Here is a 10,000-nt window from a genome sequence, read left to right as displayed (position 1 = left end):
ATTTCAGGGTCGCAGCTCGCCTCAGGAAGGTTGAAGTGCACTCTTCAATCTTCTCTCTTGTCTCTGCTCCAAACCATCAGCTAATTTGCTAAGGTTCTGTCCTTTCAGCCTCCTTCTGGACGGGAGCTTCTGTAAAAAGCTGGCTGCAGTTCGCCATCTTGGCTCCCTCTTTTAATTTTTTAAAAGGAAAAAAAAAATGATGTTCCAAGTGATTTATACCCAATCATCTTTTGGTGGATGCCATTAAATTGTATGGCAAATACTCATGAAACAAGTTGATGACTGGAAAACAACCATGAGGAGGCTTCATTCTGAGCAAGTTGGGGCTCAATGGGGAACAGTTAACTCTTGGCTTTGTACTGTGCCATTACTTCCTTCAAACCCAAAGTCTCCCATGAATGCTACATGTGCACACCCCTTAGTAGCTGGCCCAGATACATTCAGTGGCCTCCATTGGACAAGCACCTTTTACTTCCACTTTAGCCAGTTCCTTTACAGAGTTAAAGTTTGAATCTGGGTCCTCAACAATGATGATCTCTACCATGAAACTCACTCACCAATTTTGCTTTTGTTTTTAATTTTAGTAGATTGGAAGAATTGATGGGCTAAACTAATAGGCTAGAATTATAATACCAATTTTAAAATGCAGTGGCATTTCAGGATAACAACAGATCATGTTATAATTGGTCTTAGACACAATCGGGAAGTGAAAATTTAGAATTCAGTTTTTTTTCCTGTATTGTTCTATTCTTGCTTTATCTTCCCAATGGGAAAGTGTCAAGACCTGAGACCACCAACAGCCTTCCAGAATAACACAACCTCTCAATACATGATTTTTCCTTTCTTCTTCCTCACTTATCCAAATGCTCATTGCATTTGTGCCTATTTCCATAACTGCCATAGAGAAAACCCTCCTGATGCACTAAATGACAAGAAGGTGCTTATTACATATCAAAAAATGCTTTCAAACTAAAGGCTGCCTTTAGGGCTAAGGGAATGGAGGCCTGTGTGAGACTGTGTTATTTAAGTTACAGCTTTTCAAGTAATAGCAGTCATTAGGATCACCTACAGCTCTGCTGAAAACAGATTTCTGGGCTCTGCCCCCAGATTTTTTGACTCTCTGTCTAGTGTGGAGCCTGAGAGGCCACATTTCTAATCTGCTCTGGGTGATGCTGATTCCTTTGCTCCTGGGGTCACAGCTTGAGTATAAATGCTTTAAACCAAACAACCTGAGAGACCATATAATTTGTGTGGGTATTCAAATCCTGGCATGAACTACACACCTGCACATTCTGTCCAAATTCCCCACTTAAAAAAATTCATCCTATGAATTTGTTAGCTGCCCTGAGAAACCACTTACTTTAAAACAATTAGACCATTTGTAAAGTATTTAACAGTTTACAAGGCATCTCTACACGTTCTGTGTTTTGAGTCTGACCATGAACTTAAAAGACTAAATATGCTATTTTGCTTTCTATAATACAAAAATGACACTCAAATAATTAAAAAAACGTTTTCCAAGACAACATTGTCGGTGAGTGGCAGAGAAGACACAAAACACATCTTCTTCCAAACCTTGTACTTCCCCCCCAATAACAGCATAAGATACTCACAGTAAAAAAGAATAAAATGTTCTGTTTTCTATCTCTCCTGCTAGAATACAAATGCCATGTGATAAGGGGCCTCCTCTGTTCCCTTACTAATTTATTCTTAACTAGAATCTTATAACAAGCTGCTGAATAAAATATTTATGATTAAATGGGGGAATCATCTAGTTTTTTAAGTTCATCATGAGACTCAAAATATAAAACATGTAGAGATGCCTTGTAAACTGTCACATCCTTTACAGATGGTCTAATTGTTTTAAAATAAGTGGTTTCTCCAGGGGAGCTAGCAAAAATAAAAAGGCAGGGACTAAACTCTATTCTTTAAAAACTGGAGCTACCTTTGTTCCGTGTGACATCCACAATGTTATTTTCCTCAAAACTTTTCTCTCATAGCTATGAAATAAATGCTTTACTAAGCTTTGACACGAGGTTCTTTATACCCTAGAGAGCCTTCCTCAAACTGCAGATCTTTGTAGAACAAAGGGAAACTCTCTCCAGCAGCCTACATCTTCTAAGCACAACTGTTGCCCCTGTTGTGGAAAAGCCATAAGATGGGATACCTGTCTGATCATTCTTATAGCCAATGCATTCAGAAAATATCAGACAGAATAAAACTATATGAACCTGATTTGTCTAATATATATTATTTCACTTTCTCTCTTCATCCCTTGCGTGGCATTTAATAATATTGGGACATTAAGTCTGAAATGTCTGATTTTGAATCAAAACTTAAATTTATTATATTGCAACAAGAAGCAGTGCAGTAATCAAAGCATGTGCCTAAACTATTGACACAGTTTCTCATCTTAATGGTGGCTTGTTTGTGCCAGCCTCAAAGAACCCCTGAGAGTGAGTGGTGACAAAATTGCAAAAGGTGTTTCCATAGCTTGTTGAGAATTGAATATTTTTCCTTACAAGAAGTATTCCAAAGCCTGGAAAAACTGGTAGTCAGTTGGTGCAAGGTATGGTGAATACAGTGGTTGAGAGAGTGTCTAAGTTCAGCTTCTGTAGTTTGAGCAGTGTTGTGTGTGCAACACATTGTCCAGTATTGTCTTGCAAGAGGATTGGCTTGCCATGTCACTTAATCAGTTGCAGTAGATATTCACTATAATCAGCTGACCAGGTTTAATGAGCTGTAGTGGATAACAACAGTGCTAAGCCACCAAACAAAGTATTATGTTTGGGATTGTGTTTTGGCTTTTCATCTTTATCCAATCATTGTGCTAAATTCTTGGGATTATCCAAAATAATCCCTTTTTCATCACACATAACAGTATGGTATAGTAATAGTTCTCCTTTATGTCCTGAGACACACTCCTAAGTGTTTCATTTGTTAATCTTGAATCACATTTCTATAATCTCTATACCCTAGCCACAGAAAACATCAGCTCCCAGAGGATACAAACCCAGATGGAGGAACAGCTGGGAGGAGCCACAATAGTCTCTTTAAACCAATTCGCACACCCAGAAGTGAAGGCAGAAATAGGGGGTGTCTCTGAAGGCCACATTTCTGACCCATTAAACACATTCCTTGATGGCAGCAGCCTTTACAGAAAGCATAAGAGCTGCCTATCATAGATTGGCTTTTTCTTCCCCCTCAGCTGGTAAGATCACTAATATCCAGGGTCTCTCTTTCCCTAACATAGGAGAAAGTGGACACCCAGGGGTTGAATGAAGGCACACAGAATCTCATGTAAAGCTGTAAAGAACTGAGCTAGGAAAGTGAACCCAATACATTTGATGTCATGGACCCACTCACCCATTTGTTGGCAGACAAAATGTGACTACATGTTCCAACATGCATAGGAAACACTCAGAAAATAAGGGAGGAAAAGAAAAAATCTGCAATCTTGATTCATACATATTTCCTCATCAGTGTTTCACCTCATCATCTGAGTTTATCATGCTGCAGCTATAACAAAATCATCTTTCATCAGAGGGGCAACTCAAAGTCTCAGAACCAATCAATCACGGGTACTCAAGACTCCATTGTCCTAGATTAGCCCTATGAGGGTAAGGTTAGCAGAGTGGATGGGGGAGTCTGCCTCTCCTTGCTTCTCTTTGTTGACCCTTTCTTCTCCCTCCTGAAGCTACAGTGTATTTCAGAATTGTTCTGTCTTCTCTTGTCACCCCACCTTACTCTCTGCTTGCAAATTTCTTTGCAAATTCCTTCTGCTTATAACAATGCACTAATTAATATGGTCAGAGGGAAATTGGCATGCAAGAATGAGAGATTACATGTCTTTATACCTTGAGCTCATTAAGTCACTAACCAGTTTGGAACCATCTACGATGTAAATGCCACTATTATAGATATTGGGCACACATCACCTATCAAAACAGAAAAAAAACACTCTTGTCTTCATAAGAATTTATGTTCTATTACATTTAAATTCTGGAATTAAATTCAACTCTCAAATCTTTCTTTTGCACGAAAGTGCAAGAGGGAAAAGTGTTTCTTTTCAAAAGGAACAAATGCTAATTAAACCAATATTCCCAAAGTGCCTTCAAAGCATCACCGTCATCAGAATCTCCTACAATGCCTGTAAAAATAAGGATAAATGAGCTCCACGGCAAGCCCACTCAGTTAAAGTTTATTAGGGTAAGGCCCAGGAACTTTAACATTCTTAGAATAGATGCTGTTAACCTTTCAGTGGATCAGTTAAAATAAAGGGTGTTAAGCTCAAATAGTAGAAATTTGGGTGATTTTTTGCAAACTAAAGTTTTGAGACCTGCTTAACTAAAGCGGCAAGCACAAATGGAAGGGTTGCAGGAACCACCTGTATGGTGTTTCCTAAATTTCCCAATAAAATCACTGAGAACACATCTCTTAGTGTTTGGAGCTTCCAACACCCAGTGGCTCTGGCATGGCCCAGAAAGTAAGTGCTTCTTAGCTTAGCAGCAAAGTTTAGGAAACAGAATTTTAGAATAAAACTGCCAAAGAGAAACATTAGACCTGTTCAACACTCAGAGAAAACTACCCTGGAGCCCAGGAGACTACATGAGTCACTTTATTTTCCCTTAGTTTAGTGACTTTTTAAAAAATTAAATCATAGCTGTGTACATTAATGTAATTAATGGGGTACAATGTGCTGGTTTTATAGACAATTTGAAATACTTTCATCAAATGGGTGGAGGGAGGGTAAGTGGTGGGACCACACCTATGGTGCATTTTACAAGGCTATGTTAACCAGTGACTTTTTTTTTCCTGACATGGATTTGTCTCTTTTTGATTCTCCATTTTCTCTCTCTGCTGGGTTTACCATTAAAGCTCAGCTATGTGAGTTCTTGGCATCAAGGCAGAACCTTTCCTCTTAAGCCTTATCAGTGTTTATACCTGTTACCCTGCCTACTCCTCCACTAGATCATTAGATCTTCAAGGCTGGGGACTAATATTGTCAACCCCGTAGCCATCCAGGGCCTCTCATCAGTTGGTACTTAATAAATATTTACTCAATACTAGTCTGGTTAATAGTATTCTGAGATAAAGGTGTTTGGATTTAATTTAAATCACCTCTTGCAATCCTCCTCTGGCCCTGCAGTCAATATTTCACTTTGCGGTAAATGGAACACCAAGTGCTTTGTGGAATACCCTGTAACACCTATTGATTCTCCCTAATATCTCCTCTGCTCCCTCAGTTTGACAGATAAGCATGGAGCACAGCGAGTTGGGGTGATGAAGGAAGATCAGAATGCACTTGAAAGAGATTGTACCTTTCAATTTGTTTGGCTGCTAACGTCTAGCTTGTACTGCATTTATGCTATAGCATTTTATACTAGATAAAAGCACATACTTTTAAGAAAAATAATTTATTTTGTTTTTTATATTTAAAAATGTCAACAAATATGTCAATTTCACCTTTTTTTATCAGTTGAACCATTAAAATTTAAAATTATACATCTTAGATAATTTGAGGGAAAGATATAGGGTAAAGGACTGAATGAAGTATGTCAAACAATGTTAAAGAAAACTGCTGCTATGGTTTCAGTGTGTCCCCTAAAAAGCGTGTGTTGAAAACTTAATCCCCACAGTAATAGCACTGGGAAGTAGGTCTTAATGGGAGGTGTTAAGATCATGATGGCTCCACTCTCTTATGTGGATTAGTGCAGGTTATGAAACAGCTAGAGGCTGTGATCTCTTGTTTTCTCTCTCACTTTCACCCTGTCTCGTCCTTCTGTCTCTGTCATGGAAGGATGCAGCAAGAAGGCCGGCACCAGATGCCAGCACCTTGATATTGTACTTCCCATCCTCTAGAAAAATAAGCCAAATAAGTTTATGTTCATTATAAATTATCTAGTCTTAGGTATTCTGTTACAATGGCACAAAATGGACTAAGGCAAATGCAAAAGTAACATGTCTTAATGATATCTTTTGTGTAAACCTCTTTGATTTCATTCTGAGCAGAAATCGTGACTGTGCATAGGAAGGGAAGAGGCAGTTTAAACAATAAGACAGGAAAGTTTGGCAGATGGAGACACGAAGAAGAGAACAGGTTTTAGAGGCAGCCAGACCCAGAAGAGAATGCAGGTTCTAACATGGAATGACCATGTTCCTTAGGCAAGTCACCAACTTCTTAAACATTAATAAAATGCCTCAAAAGGGTTTTTTAAGCAAATGTTTGTGTGGATTAATGGCACTCTGTGATTCCTCCCTTTTAACTGAAGTGATATCAAATGAATATTCAGAAAAGAAATAATATAATAATAATATAAATAAGTTTATGAGTGGTAAACTTATATATTGACAAAGAGAATACAGCTAATGTCAGCTATTTTCATTTATTTCTTCTAAGTGAAGTAATCAATCTCTATTCTAGTTGAAAGTGGTATGGCTGTTCAAGTTAAGCATTGAAATAAAAAAAACAGAAGAAACAAGCAAACAAAATGAAACGTAACAAAACACCTGTTTATTGCACAAGAGATTTCTAAGTAGGCTGTTTGTCACTGCATTTGGAGTGTGAGTTTAATTTGCATTTATTTCATGATTATGCCTTTTGGAAAGTAAGTTGACATTTCAATAAATGTTGAGGATCCATAAAGCAGGATTTCTTTCACAGACTTCAAGGAGTCCATTAATTGCTAAAGGACTCTGTACCCTTGGATAGGGACGTCCCTATTTTTTTTTTCACACAGAAAAAGCCATCAATTTACCCAGGTACATGGTATATTTAGAACTGGAGTTGGCAACAAAATATTGATAAATTCCAGCCATTTGCCCAAGTACAGTTTGATAGCTTGGTCTATGCTGGTAAGTGGGAATGATAAGCAAAGGAGTTGCTCAGAACCACACTGAAATCTGTTTTAGTTCACTAACCTACTTCTGAATATGTTATTATTTAATGAAAACTGACAACATTGTTTACAACTTTCTCCATTTGTGTCTTATTCAACACAGTGGCAATGTAAAGCATGGACAAGAGCAAATAATTATTTTCAAAGATGAATAATTTTAAATGAGTAAGAACATCCACTTCAACGAATTCACATAAATTCAGAAAGTTCATAACTTGAAGTTGACTGAATGTTTAGCTCTAGTCTCTCTTCAGCAACTCTAACATATATTCCATCTTTATATGTAAAACAGATTATAAACAAGATTAACTGATTATGAAGAACATTCATCTTTTGCAGATTTTAGTGAAAATTGTCTGACAATTTTCACTGTCACTCTGAAAATTGCATGCACAAATATGAAGTCAAAACATGTATCAATAAAGGGAAAAATATCTTGAAATGCCCTGTTTGCAATTAAACTAAAATATTCTAGAAATTGATCAAATTGGAAATTACCTAGCTTACAACTAAAATGTCAGAATAATTTAAATGAAAGACCGACACCAATGGATGCAGAATTATCTCTTTTTCCAGAGTTTCATTTTTGACTTGAGAAGTCACTCAGTATCCCAGTCTGTCTGACGCAGGTCCCCTCCACCTAGGGCTGGAAATGAACTCCATTTTCTGAGCCTAAGGAGGCTTGTAAACAAGTTTGATGAAGATTCCTTCTAAGCTACCTCTCCCCAGAAAGAGTGGAATGCCCAAAACATCTCCATATTCCCACACAAAGGCAGTTTTTTTTTTTTTTTTTTATTGAATGGTAACTGTGTACATTGATGCACTTCTGGGGTACAATGTGGTGTTTTCACACACAATCCGAAACACTTCCATCAAACTGGTTTTAGTAAAGTATCACAGGAATGGAAGAAAAAGTATCCAATGTACACACCCCTATTATGAAATTAATTTAAACCTTTTATATAAAAGCTATAACCTAATAATAACCTAAGGATACGGGGAGGGGGGAGGGAGGAGGGAAAGGGTGGAGGGAGGAGGATTCAAGGGTTCACTTCTGTGGTTCATCTTACAAAGGCAGTTTTAAAATTAAATTCTGCCCACAGGCCTTTGGGGCCCATGACTGTGATGTATAGTGTAGACATAAATTCCATTTCCCCAACACCCCTCCTTGCAGAGAAGGAGAGAAACTGTCAAATGCTTGAGAACCCCTCTGTTGTGCTAGAAGCTTTTCTTTTCTCTTTCACTTATCTGTAATAAAATCTAGCCTGTCACTTACTTCTGATCTGTGAATTTGTTCTTTGATTTCCAAGACCAAGGATGGGCAAAGAAATTCTGATAGCATGTCCTTTATCTTAAGAGGGGAAATTTAAGCTTTCCCTAGAAAGAAGGCAGAGAACTTTCAGCTAAATCCTTCTTTGATGTTATATTCTGTTAAAACACTTTGTTAATACAAAGTTAATGTTATGATAAAGTCTGAGAGTTCAAGAGCTAAAAAGAGCATCAGAAATTAAGTGGCCTTTCTTGCATTTGAATTTTCTGTAATTAAGTGGGGAAGACAGAGTCTTAAACATACTAATTTCTCCCTGGCAGAAGGCAGATAGTTATTAATTTTAACCCTTGAATCAGTAATGAGAAAATAGGTTGTTTATTGCTTTATAAACTACTATCATTGGATAGGTAGAGTAATTTCCAACTCTGAAATTCCTTCCAATTCAGGATTTGTTGAACATTTTATTAAGGCAGATCTGGCTGTTGTTGATGGGGGTGTTGGGGGTGGGGACTGATTTTTCAGCAATTGTGGGGGTGCTCTGTCCTCATTATGTTGTTACCTCCACCACCTCTCTGTACAGGAACTAATAAAAAGCACTGAATGGTAAACCCAAGGTTCAATCCAGTGACAGTGACTGGTGTGATGGTATTTGATAGCAGGGTCTCAGACCTTATCTCTACAGACAGAGCTCTCATGCAGGGAATTGGGCTTTCCTTCCCTCCTTCCTCCAGAAAGTTGCCTGATGTGCAAGCCCATGCAACACACCTTAGTTGCATCCTTGATTTGTTTTGTTTCGTTTTGGGGAGCATCCATTGCCTCAGGCACTTATCATTTCTTTGTGTTAGGAGTATTCCAATTGTGCTTTTAGTTAAAGTATACCCTAACCAATTGTTAATTATAGTCACTGGAATCTCTCTCTCTCTCTCTCTCTCTCTCTCTCTCTCTCTCTCTCTGTTGGGTTCTTGGTCTCAGAAACTCAAAGTATGAATTCATGGACCACCATGAGTAAGCAAAAGAATAGATTTTACTGATAGGTAAGAGGAGAAGAAAGATAAAGGCTCTGGTGCAGTGAAGGGGGGAATCCCAAGCAGATAGCCCATTTGAGTGCTCTGTCTAGGGATTTGTATGCAGCTTTTCCTACCCTGTGGGCCAGGGGGGGTTGGAAAGATGGAACAAATTTTTAAAATATGTCACAACCATTTAACACTACAGGGCTGTGGACAGAAGTTAATTTTAAAACTGTCCTTTTGTCTTATTTAGGATGTGTTTTTTGCTCTGGGAATGGTGACTTAGGTGGGATGCTTGGCCAGGCTAGTTCTTTTGTTAGGCTTATGACCAAGCTGATTATTGAGCTTGCTTAGGCCCAGAAAATGGGGTCCATGTCCAGCCTTGAGTGGGGCTGTATCAGTGTTACCAAGTAGAAATTGTTAATTTTTGCTGTCTATATATTTTCAACCATTAACCCAGTTCAATTCATATTGCAAGTAGCAGAATTTCATTTTTTGTGGCTATAAAATACCCCATTCTGTATATGTACCACTATTTCCTCATCCATTCCTCTGTTGATGGTCATTTACGTTGATTGCATATCTTAGCTATTATGAATTGTGCTGCAATAAATATGAGAGTTCAGATATCTTTTCAATGTACTTATTTCCCCTTCATTTAAATATATACCAAGCAGTGGGATTGCTGGGTCATCTGGTAGCTCTATTTTTAGTTTTGTGGAAGCTCATACTGTTATTCATAGTGATTGCACTAATTTACATTGTACAAGGGTTCTTCTTTCTCCACATCCTCACCAGCATTCTCTCTCTCTCTCTCTCTCTCT

Source organism: Otolemur garnettii, unplaced genomic scaffold (genome assembly GCF_000181295.1).
Source record: "Otolemur garnettii isolate 467f Iridium unplaced genomic scaffold, OtoGar3 scaffold00072, whole genome shotgun sequence".
In the NCBI taxonomy this organism is placed as follows: Eukaryota; Metazoa; Chordata; class Mammalia; order Primates; family Galagidae; genus Otolemur; species Otolemur garnettii.
This window is presented reverse-complemented; position numbering follows the sequence as displayed.